Source organism: Taudactylus pleione, unplaced genomic scaffold (assembly GCF_031769625.1).
Source record: "Taudactylus pleione unplaced genomic scaffold, aTauple2 ptg001270l, whole genome shotgun sequence".
NCBI lineage: Eukaryota > Metazoa > Chordata > Amphibia > Anura > Myobatrachidae > Taudactylus > Taudactylus pleione.
In genome coordinates this window covers 840,001-847,500 of record NW_028285670.1, presented here as the reverse complement: position 1 = coordinate 847,500, position 7,500 = coordinate 840,001, and the positions used below count along the sequence as shown (strand labels likewise).

The 7,500-nt window shown below is 37.4% G+C and overlaps 4 non-coding genes and 24 pseudogenes across 4 annotated transcripts in view; all 28 read left to right on the top strand.

Annotated features, from left to right (window-relative positions):
* LOC148446720 (5S ribosomal RNA) overlaps positions 1-22 on the top strand; it is a 119-nt pseudogene extending 97 nt beyond the window's left edge.
* A 116-nt stretch (positions 23-138) lies between these two features.
* Positions 139-257, top strand: LOC148446719 (5S ribosomal RNA; annotated as a pseudogene).
* A 116-nt stretch (positions 258-373) lies between these two features.
* LOC148446718 (5S ribosomal RNA) lies at positions 374-492 on the top strand (annotated as a pseudogene).
* A 115-nt stretch (positions 493-607) lies between these two features.
* On the top strand, positions 608-726 carry LOC148446717 (5S ribosomal RNA; annotated as a pseudogene).
* A 351-nt stretch (positions 727-1,077) lies between these two features.
* Positions 1,078-1,196, top strand: LOC148446716 (5S ribosomal RNA; annotated as a pseudogene).
* Positions 1,197-1,311: 115 nt separating this feature from the next.
* LOC148446715 (5S ribosomal RNA) lies at positions 1,312-1,430 on the top strand (annotated as a pseudogene).
* A 116-nt stretch (positions 1,431-1,546) lies between these two features.
* On the top strand, positions 1,547-1,665 carry LOC148446714 (5S ribosomal RNA). The gene has a single exon (XR_015875500.1). It is a non-coding gene; the product is annotated as a 5S ribosomal RNA (ribosomal RNA).
* Positions 1,666-1,781: 116 nt separating this feature from the next.
* LOC148446713 (5S ribosomal RNA) lies at positions 1,782-1,900 on the top strand (annotated as a pseudogene).
* A 116-nt stretch (positions 1,901-2,016) lies between these two features.
* LOC148446712 (5S ribosomal RNA) lies at positions 2,017-2,135 on the top strand (annotated as a pseudogene).
* Positions 2,136-2,251: 116 nt separating this feature from the next.
* Positions 2,252-2,370, top strand: LOC148446711 (5S ribosomal RNA; annotated as a pseudogene).
* Positions 2,371-2,486: 116 nt separating this feature from the next.
* On the top strand, positions 2,487-2,605 carry LOC148446710 (5S ribosomal RNA; annotated as a pseudogene).
* A 115-nt stretch (positions 2,606-2,720) lies between these two features.
* LOC148446709 (5S ribosomal RNA) lies at positions 2,721-2,839 on the top strand (annotated as a pseudogene).
* A 587-nt stretch (positions 2,840-3,426) lies between these two features.
* LOC148446708 (5S ribosomal RNA) lies at positions 3,427-3,545 on the top strand (annotated as a pseudogene).
* A 116-nt stretch (positions 3,546-3,661) lies between these two features.
* Positions 3,662-3,780, top strand: LOC148446707 (5S ribosomal RNA; annotated as a pseudogene).
* Positions 3,781-3,896: 116 nt separating this feature from the next.
* LOC148446706 (5S ribosomal RNA) lies at positions 3,897-4,015 on the top strand. The gene has a single exon (XR_015875499.1). It is a non-coding gene; the product is annotated as a 5S ribosomal RNA (ribosomal RNA).
* A 116-nt stretch (positions 4,016-4,131) lies between these two features.
* On the top strand, positions 4,132-4,250 carry LOC148446705 (5S ribosomal RNA; annotated as a pseudogene).
* Positions 4,251-4,366: 116 nt separating this feature from the next.
* Positions 4,367-4,485, top strand: LOC148446704 (5S ribosomal RNA; annotated as a pseudogene).
* A 116-nt stretch (positions 4,486-4,601) lies between these two features.
* On the top strand, positions 4,602-4,720 carry LOC148446703 (5S ribosomal RNA). Its single transcript, XR_015875498.1, has one exon. It is a non-coding gene; the product is annotated as a 5S ribosomal RNA (ribosomal RNA).
* A 116-nt stretch (positions 4,721-4,836) lies between these two features.
* Positions 4,837-4,955, top strand: LOC148446702 (5S ribosomal RNA; annotated as a pseudogene).
* Positions 4,956-5,070: 115 nt separating this feature from the next.
* LOC148446701 (5S ribosomal RNA) lies at positions 5,071-5,189 on the top strand (annotated as a pseudogene).
* A 587-nt stretch (positions 5,190-5,776) lies between these two features.
* Positions 5,777-5,895, top strand: LOC148446700 (5S ribosomal RNA; annotated as a pseudogene).
* Positions 5,896-6,011: 116 nt separating this feature from the next.
* Positions 6,012-6,130, top strand: LOC148446699 (5S ribosomal RNA; annotated as a pseudogene).
* Positions 6,131-6,246: 116 nt separating this feature from the next.
* LOC148446698 (5S ribosomal RNA) lies at positions 6,247-6,365 on the top strand (annotated as a pseudogene).
* Positions 6,366-6,481: 116 nt separating this feature from the next.
* Positions 6,482-6,600, top strand: LOC148446697 (5S ribosomal RNA; annotated as a pseudogene).
* Positions 6,601-6,716: 116 nt separating this feature from the next.
* On the top strand, positions 6,717-6,835 carry LOC148446696 (5S ribosomal RNA; annotated as a pseudogene).
* A 116-nt stretch (positions 6,836-6,951) lies between these two features.
* On the top strand, positions 6,952-7,070 carry LOC148446695 (5S ribosomal RNA; annotated as a pseudogene).
* A 115-nt stretch (positions 7,071-7,185) lies between these two features.
* Positions 7,186-7,304, top strand: LOC148446694 (5S ribosomal RNA; annotated as a pseudogene).
* A 116-nt stretch (positions 7,305-7,420) lies between these two features.
* The window catches only part of LOC148446693 (5S ribosomal RNA), a 119-nt gene continuing 39 nt past the window's right edge, over positions 7,421-7,500 (top strand). Inside the window, exon 1 of the ribosomal RNA XR_015875628.1 lies at positions 7,421-7,500. This exon is cut by the window's right edge and continues 39 nt beyond it. This is a non-coding gene — a ribosomal RNA (5S ribosomal RNA).

The window sequence follows — 7,500 nt, the reverse complement described above, 5'->3', positions numbered from 1 at the left end:
GGAATACCAGGTGCTGTACATCATTTTATACTGCCATAACATTCTTTTCTATTACATTTTACATTTAATTTTTTCAACTTATCAATGAATTTACTTGAGTTAAGAAGTAATAGAGGTCTAAAGTTAATGTTTTTGAGCACCTACAGACAAACCACACTGGACATGCCCAATCTCATCTGATTTTGGAAGTTATGCAGTGTTGGGCCTGGTTAGTACTTGGATGGGAGACCACCTGGGAATACCAGGTGCTGTAGGTAATTTTATGCAGCCATAACATTCTTTTCTATTACATTTTACATTTAATTTTTTCAGCTTATCAATGAATTTACTTGAGTTAAGAAGTAAAAGAGGTCTAAAGTTAATGTTTTTGAGCACCTACAGCCAAACCACACTGGACATGCCCAATCTCGTCTGATCTTTGAACCTATGCAGTGTTGGACCTGGTTAGTACTTGGATGGGAGTCCACCTAGGAATCCCAGGTGCTGTAGGTAAATTTATACTGCCATAACAGTCTTTTCTATTACATTTTACATTTAATTTTTGCAACTTATCAATGAATTTACTTGAGTTAAGAAGTAATAGAGGTCTAAAGTTAACGCTTTTATCACGTACAGCCAAACCACACTGGACATGCCCAATCTCGTCTGATCTTGGAAGCTATGCAGTGTTGGGCCTGGTTAGTACTTGGATGGGAGACCACCTGGGAATATCAGGTGCTGTAGGTAATTTTATATAGCCATAACATTCTTTTCTGTTACATTTTACATTACATTTTTTCAAATTAGCAATGAATTTACTTGAGTTAAGAAGTAAAAGAGGTCTAAAGTTAATATTTTTCAGCACCTATAGCCAAACCACACTGGACAAGGCCAATGTTGTCTGATCTTGGAAGCTATGCAGTGTTGGGCCTTGATAGTACTTGGATGGGAGACCACCTTTGAATACCAGGAGCTGTAGGTAATTTTATACTGCCATAACATTCTTTTCTATTACATTTTACATTTAATTTTTTCAACTGATCAATGAATTTACTTGAGTTAAGAAGTAAAAGAGGTCTAAAGTTAATATGTTTGAGCACCTACAGCCAAACCACTCTGGACATTCCCAACCTCGTCTGATCTTGGAAGCTATGCAGTGTTGGGCCTGGTTAGTACTTGGATGGGAGACCACCTGGGAATACCAGGTGCAATAGGTAATTTTATACTGCCATAACATTCTTTTCTATTACATTTTACATTTCATTTTTCAACTTATCATTGAATTTACTTGAGTTAAGAAGTAAAAGAGGTCTAAAGTTAATGTTTTTGAGCACCTACAGCCAAACCACACTGGACATGCGCAATCTCGTCTGAACTTGGAAGCTATGCAGTGTTGGGCCTGGTTAGTACTTGGATGGGAGACCACCTGGGAATACCAGGTGCTATAGGTAATTTTATACTGCCATAACATTCTTTTCTATTACATTTTAAATTTAATTTTTTCAACTTGTCAATGAATTTACTTGAGTTAAGAAGTAATAGAGGTCTAAAGTTAATGTTTTTGAGCACCTACAGACAAACCACACTGGACATGCCCAATCTCATCTGATCTTGGAAGTTATGCAGTGTTGGGCCTGGTTAGTACTTGGATGGGAGACCACCTGGGAATACCAGGTGCTGTAGGTAATTTTATGCAGCCATATCATTCTTTTCTATTACATTTTACATTTAATTTTTTCAACTTATCAATGAATTTACTTGAGTTAAGAAGTAAAAGTGGTCTAAAGTTAATGTTTTTGAGCACCTACAGCCAAACCACACTGGACATGTCCAATCTCGTCTGATCTTAGAAGCTATGCAGTGTTGGGTCTGGTTAGTACTTGGATGGGAGACCACCTAGGAATACTAGGTGCTGTAGGTAATATTATACTGCCATAACAGTCTTATCTATTACATTTTACATTTAATTTTTTCAAATTATCAATGAATTTACTTGAGTAAAGAAGTAAAAGAGGTCTAAAGTTAATGTTATTGAGGGCCTACAGCCAAACCACACTGGACATGCCCAATCTCATCTGATCTTGGATGCTATGCCGTGTTGGGCCTGGTAAGTACTTGGATGGGAGAACACCTGGGAATACCAGGTGCTGTACATCATTTTATACTGCCATAACATTCTTTTCTATTACATTTTACATTTAATTTTTTCAACTTATCAATGAATTTACTTGAGTTAAGAAGTAATAGAGGTCTAAAGTTAATGTTTTTGAGCACCTACAGACAAACCACACTGGACATGCCCAATCTCATCTGATCTTGGAAGTTATGCAGTGTTGGGCCTGGTTAGTACTTGGATGGAAGACCACCTGGGAATACCAGGTGCTGTAGGTAATTTTATGCAGCCATAACATTCTTTTCTATTACATTTTACATTTAATTTTTTCAACTTATCAATGAATTTACTTGAGTTAAGAAGTAAAAGAGGTCTAAAGTTAATGTTTTTGAGCACCTACAGCCAAACCACACTGGACATGCCCAATCTCATCTGATCTTGGAAGCTATGCAGTGTTGGACGTGGTTAGTACTTGGATGGGAGTCCACCTAGGAATCCCAGGTGCTGTAGGTAATTTTATACTGCCATAACAGTCTTTTCTATTACATTTTACATTTAATTTTTTCAACTTATCAATGAATTTACTTGAGTTAAGAAGTAATAGAGGTCTAAAGTTAACGCTTTTATCACGTACAGCCAAACCACACTGGACATGCCCAATCTCGTCTGATCTTGGAAGCTATGCAGTGTTGGACCTGGTTAGTGCTTGGATGGGAGACCACCTGGGAATACCAGGTGCTGTAGGTAATTTTATATAGCCATAACATTCTTTTCTGTTACATTTTACATTACATTTTTTCAACTTAGCAATGAATTTACTTGAGTTAAGAAGTAAAAGAGGTCTAAAGTTAATACTTTTCAGCACCTATAGCCAAACCACACTGGACATGGCCAATGTTGTCTGATCTTGGAAGCTATGCAGTGTTGGGCATGGTTAGTACTTGGATGGGAATCCACCTGGGAATACCAGGTGCAATAGGTAATTTTATACAGCCATAACATTCTTTTCTATTACATTTTACATTTAATTTTTTTCCACTTATCAATGAATTTACTTGAGTAAAGAAGTAAAAGAGGTCTAAAGTTAATGTTTTTGAGGGCCTACAGCCAAACCACACTGGACATGCCCAATCTCGTCTCATCTTGGACGCTATGCCGTGTTGGGCCTGGTAAGTACTTGGATGGGAGAACACCTGGGAATACCAGGTGCTGTACATCATTTTATACTGCCATAACATTCTTTTCTATTACATTTTACATTTAATTTTTTCTACTTATCAATGAATTTACTTGAGTTAAGAAGTAATAGAGGTCTAAAGTTAATGTTTTTGCGCACCTACAGACAAACCACACTGGACATGCCCAATCTCATCTGATCTTGGAAGTTATGCAGTGTTGGGCCTGGTTAGTACTTGGATGGGAGACCACCTGGGAATACCAGGTGCTATAGGTAATTTTATACTGCCATAACATTCTTTTCTATTACATTTTAAATTTAATTTTTTCAACTTGTCAATGAATTTACTTGAGTTAAGAAGTAATAGAGGTCTAAAGTTAATGTTTTTGAGGGCCTACAGCCAAACCACACTGGACATGCCCAATCTTGTCTCATCTTGGAAGCTATGCAGTGTTGGGCCTGGTTAGTACTTGGATGGGAGACCACCTGGGAATACCAGGTGCTATAGGTAATTTTATACTGCCATAACATTCTTTTCTATTACATTTTAAATTTAATTTTTTCAACTTGTCAATGAATTTACTTGAGTTAAGAAGTAATAGAGGTCTAAAGTTAATGTTTTTGAGCACCTACAGACAAACCACACTGGACATGCCCAATCTCATCTGATCTTGGAAGTTATGCAGTGTTGGGCCTGGTTAGTACTTGGATGGGAGACCACCTGGGAATACCAGGTGCTGTAGGTAATTTTATGCAGCCATATCATTCTTTTCTATTACATTTTACATTTAATTTTTTCAACTTATCAATGAATTTACTTGAGTTAAGAAGTAAAAGTGGTCTAAAGTTAATGTTTTTGAGCACCTACAGCCAAACCACACTGGACATGTCCAATCTCGTCTGATCTTAGAAGCTATGCAGTGTTGGGTCTGGTTAGTACTTGGATGGGAGACCACCTAGGAATACTAGGTGCTGTAGGTAATATTATACTGCCATAACAGTCTTATCTATTACATTTTACATTTAATTTTTTCAAATTATCAATGAATTTACTTGAGTAAAGAAGTAAAAGAGGTCTAAAGTTAATGTTATTGAGGGCCTACAGCCAAACCACACTGGACATGCCCAATCTCATCTGATCTTGGATGCTATGCCGTGTTGGGCCTGGTAAGTACTTGGATGGGAGAACACCTGGGAATACCAGGTGCTGTACATCATTTTATACTGCCATAACATTCTTTTCTATTACATTTTACATTTAATTTTTTCAACTTATCAATGAATTTACTTGAGTTAAGAAGTAATAGAGGTCTAAAGTTAATGTTTTTGAGCACCTACAGACAAACCACACTGGACATGCCCAATCTCATCTGATCTTGGAAGTTATGCAGTGTTGGGCCTGGTTAGTACTTGGATGGGAGACCACCTGGGAATACCAGGTGCTGTAGGTAATTTTATGCAGCCATAACATTCTTTTCTATTACATTTTACATTTAATTTTTTCAACTTATCAATGAATTTACTTGAGTTAAGAAGTAAAAGAGGTCTAAAGTTAATGTTTTTGAGCACCTACAGCCAAACCACACTGGACATGCCCAATCTCATCTGATCTTGGAAGCTATGCAGTGTTGGACCTGGTTAGTACTTGGATGGGAGTCCACCTAGGAATCCCAGGTGCTGTAGGTAATTTTATACTGCCATAACAGTCTTTTCTATTACATTTTACATTTAATTTTTTCAACTTATCAATGAATTTACTTGAGTTAAGAAGTAATAGAGGTCTAAAGTTAACGCTTTTATCACGTACAGCCAAACCACACTGGACATGCCCAATCTCGTCTGATCTTGGAAGCTATGCAGTGTTGGACCTGGTTAGTGCTTGGATGGGAGACCACCTGGGAATACCAGGTGCTGTAGGTAATTTTATATAGCCATAACATTCTTTTCTGTTACATTTTACATTACATTTTTTCAACTTAGCAATGAATTTACTTGAGTTAAGAAGTAAAAGAGGTCTAAAGTTAATACTTTTCAGCACCTATAGCCAAACCACACTGGACATGGCCAATGTTGTCTGATCTTGGAAGCTATGCAGTGTTGGGCATGGTTAGTACTTGGATGGGAATCCACCTGGGAATACCAGGTGCAATAGGTAATTTTATACAGCCATAACATTCTTTTCTATTACATTTTACATTTAATTTTTTTCCACTTATCAATGAATTTACTTGAGTAAAGAAGTAAAAGAGGTCTAAAGTTAATGTTTTTGAGGGCCTACAGCCAAACCACACTGGACATGCCCAATCTCGTCTCATCTTGGACGCTATGCCGTGTTGGGCCTGGTAAGTACTTGGATGGGAGAACACCTGGGAATACCAGGTGCTGTACATCATTTTATACTGCCATAACATTCTTTTCTATTACATTTTACATTTAATTTTTTCTACTTATCAATGAATTTACTTGAGTTAAGAAGTAATAGAGGTCTAAAGTTAATGTTTTTCAGCACCTACAGACAAACCACACTGGACATGCCCAAACTCATCTGATCTTGGAAGCTATGCAGTGTTGGGCCTGGTTAGTACTTGGATGAGAGACCACCTGGGAATACCAGGTGCAATAGGTAATTTTAAACTGCCATAACAGTCTTTTCTATTCCATTTTACATTTAAGTTTTTCAACTTATCAATGAATTTACTTGAGTTAAGAAGTAATCGAGGTCTAAAGTTAATGTTTTTGAGCACCAACAGCCAAACCACACTGGACATGCCCAATCTCGTCTGATCTTGGAAGCTATGCAGTGTTGGGCCTGGTTAGTACTTGGGTGGGAGACCACCTGGGAATACCAGGTGCTGTAGGTAATTTTATACAGCCAAAATATTCTTTTCTATTACATTTTACATTTCATTTTTTCAACTTATCAATGAATTTTCTTGAGTTAAGTAGTAAAAAAGGTCTAAAGTTAATGTTTTTGAGCACCTACAGCCAAACCACACTGGACATGCCCAATCTCGTCTGATCTTGGAAGCTATGCAGTGTTGGGCCTGGTTAGTACTTGGATGGGAGATCACCTGGGAATACCAGGTGCTGTAGGTAATTTTATACTGCCATAACAGTCTTTTCTATTACATTTTACATTTAGTTTTTTCAACTTATCAATGAATTTTCTTGAGTTAAGAAGTAATAGAGGTCTAAAGTTAATGTTTTTGAGCACCTGCAGCCTAACCACAGTGGACATGCCCAATCTCATCTGATCTTGGAAGCTATGCAGTGTTGGGCCTGGTTAGTACTTGGATGGGAAACCACCTGGGAATACCAGGAGCTGTAGGTAATTTTATACTGCCATAACAGTCTTTTCTATTACTTTTTACATTTAATTTTTTCAACTTATCAATGAATTTACTTGAGTTAAGAAGGAATAGAGGTCTAAAGTTAATGCTTTTGAGCACCTACAGCCAAGCCACACTGGACATGCCCAATCTCGTCTGATCTTGGAAGCTATGCAGTGTTGGGCCTGTTTAGTACTTCGACTGGAGACCACCTGGGAATACCAGGTGCTGTAGGTAATTTTATATAGCCATAACATTCTTTTCTATTACATTTTACATTACATTTTTTCAACTTCTCAATGAATTTACTTGAGTTAAGAAGTAATAGAGGTCTAAAGTTAATACTTTTGAGCACCTACAGCCAAACCACACTGGACGTGTCCAATCTCGTCTGATCTTTGAAGCTAAGCAGTGTTGGGTCTGGTTAGTACTTGGATGGGAGACCACCTAGGAATACCAGGTGCTGTAGGTAAATTATACTGCCATAACAGTCTTATCTATTACATTTTACATTTAATTTTTTCAAATTATCAATGAATTTACTTGAGTAAAGAAGTAAAAGAGGTCTAAAGTTAATGTTATTGAGGGCCTACAGCCAAACCACACTGGACATGCCCAATCTCGTCTGATCTTGGATGCTATGCCGTGTTGGGCCTGGTAAGTACTTGGATGGGAGAACACCTGGGAATACCAGGTGCTGTACATCATTTTATACTGCCATAACATTCTTTTCTATTACATTTTACATTTAATTTTTTCAACTTATCAATGAATTTACTTGAGTTAAGAAGTAATAGAGGTCTAAAGTTAATGTTTTTGAGCACCTACAGACAAACCACACTGGACATGCCCAATCTCATCTGATCTTGGAAGTTATGCAGTGTTGGGCCTGGTTAGTACTT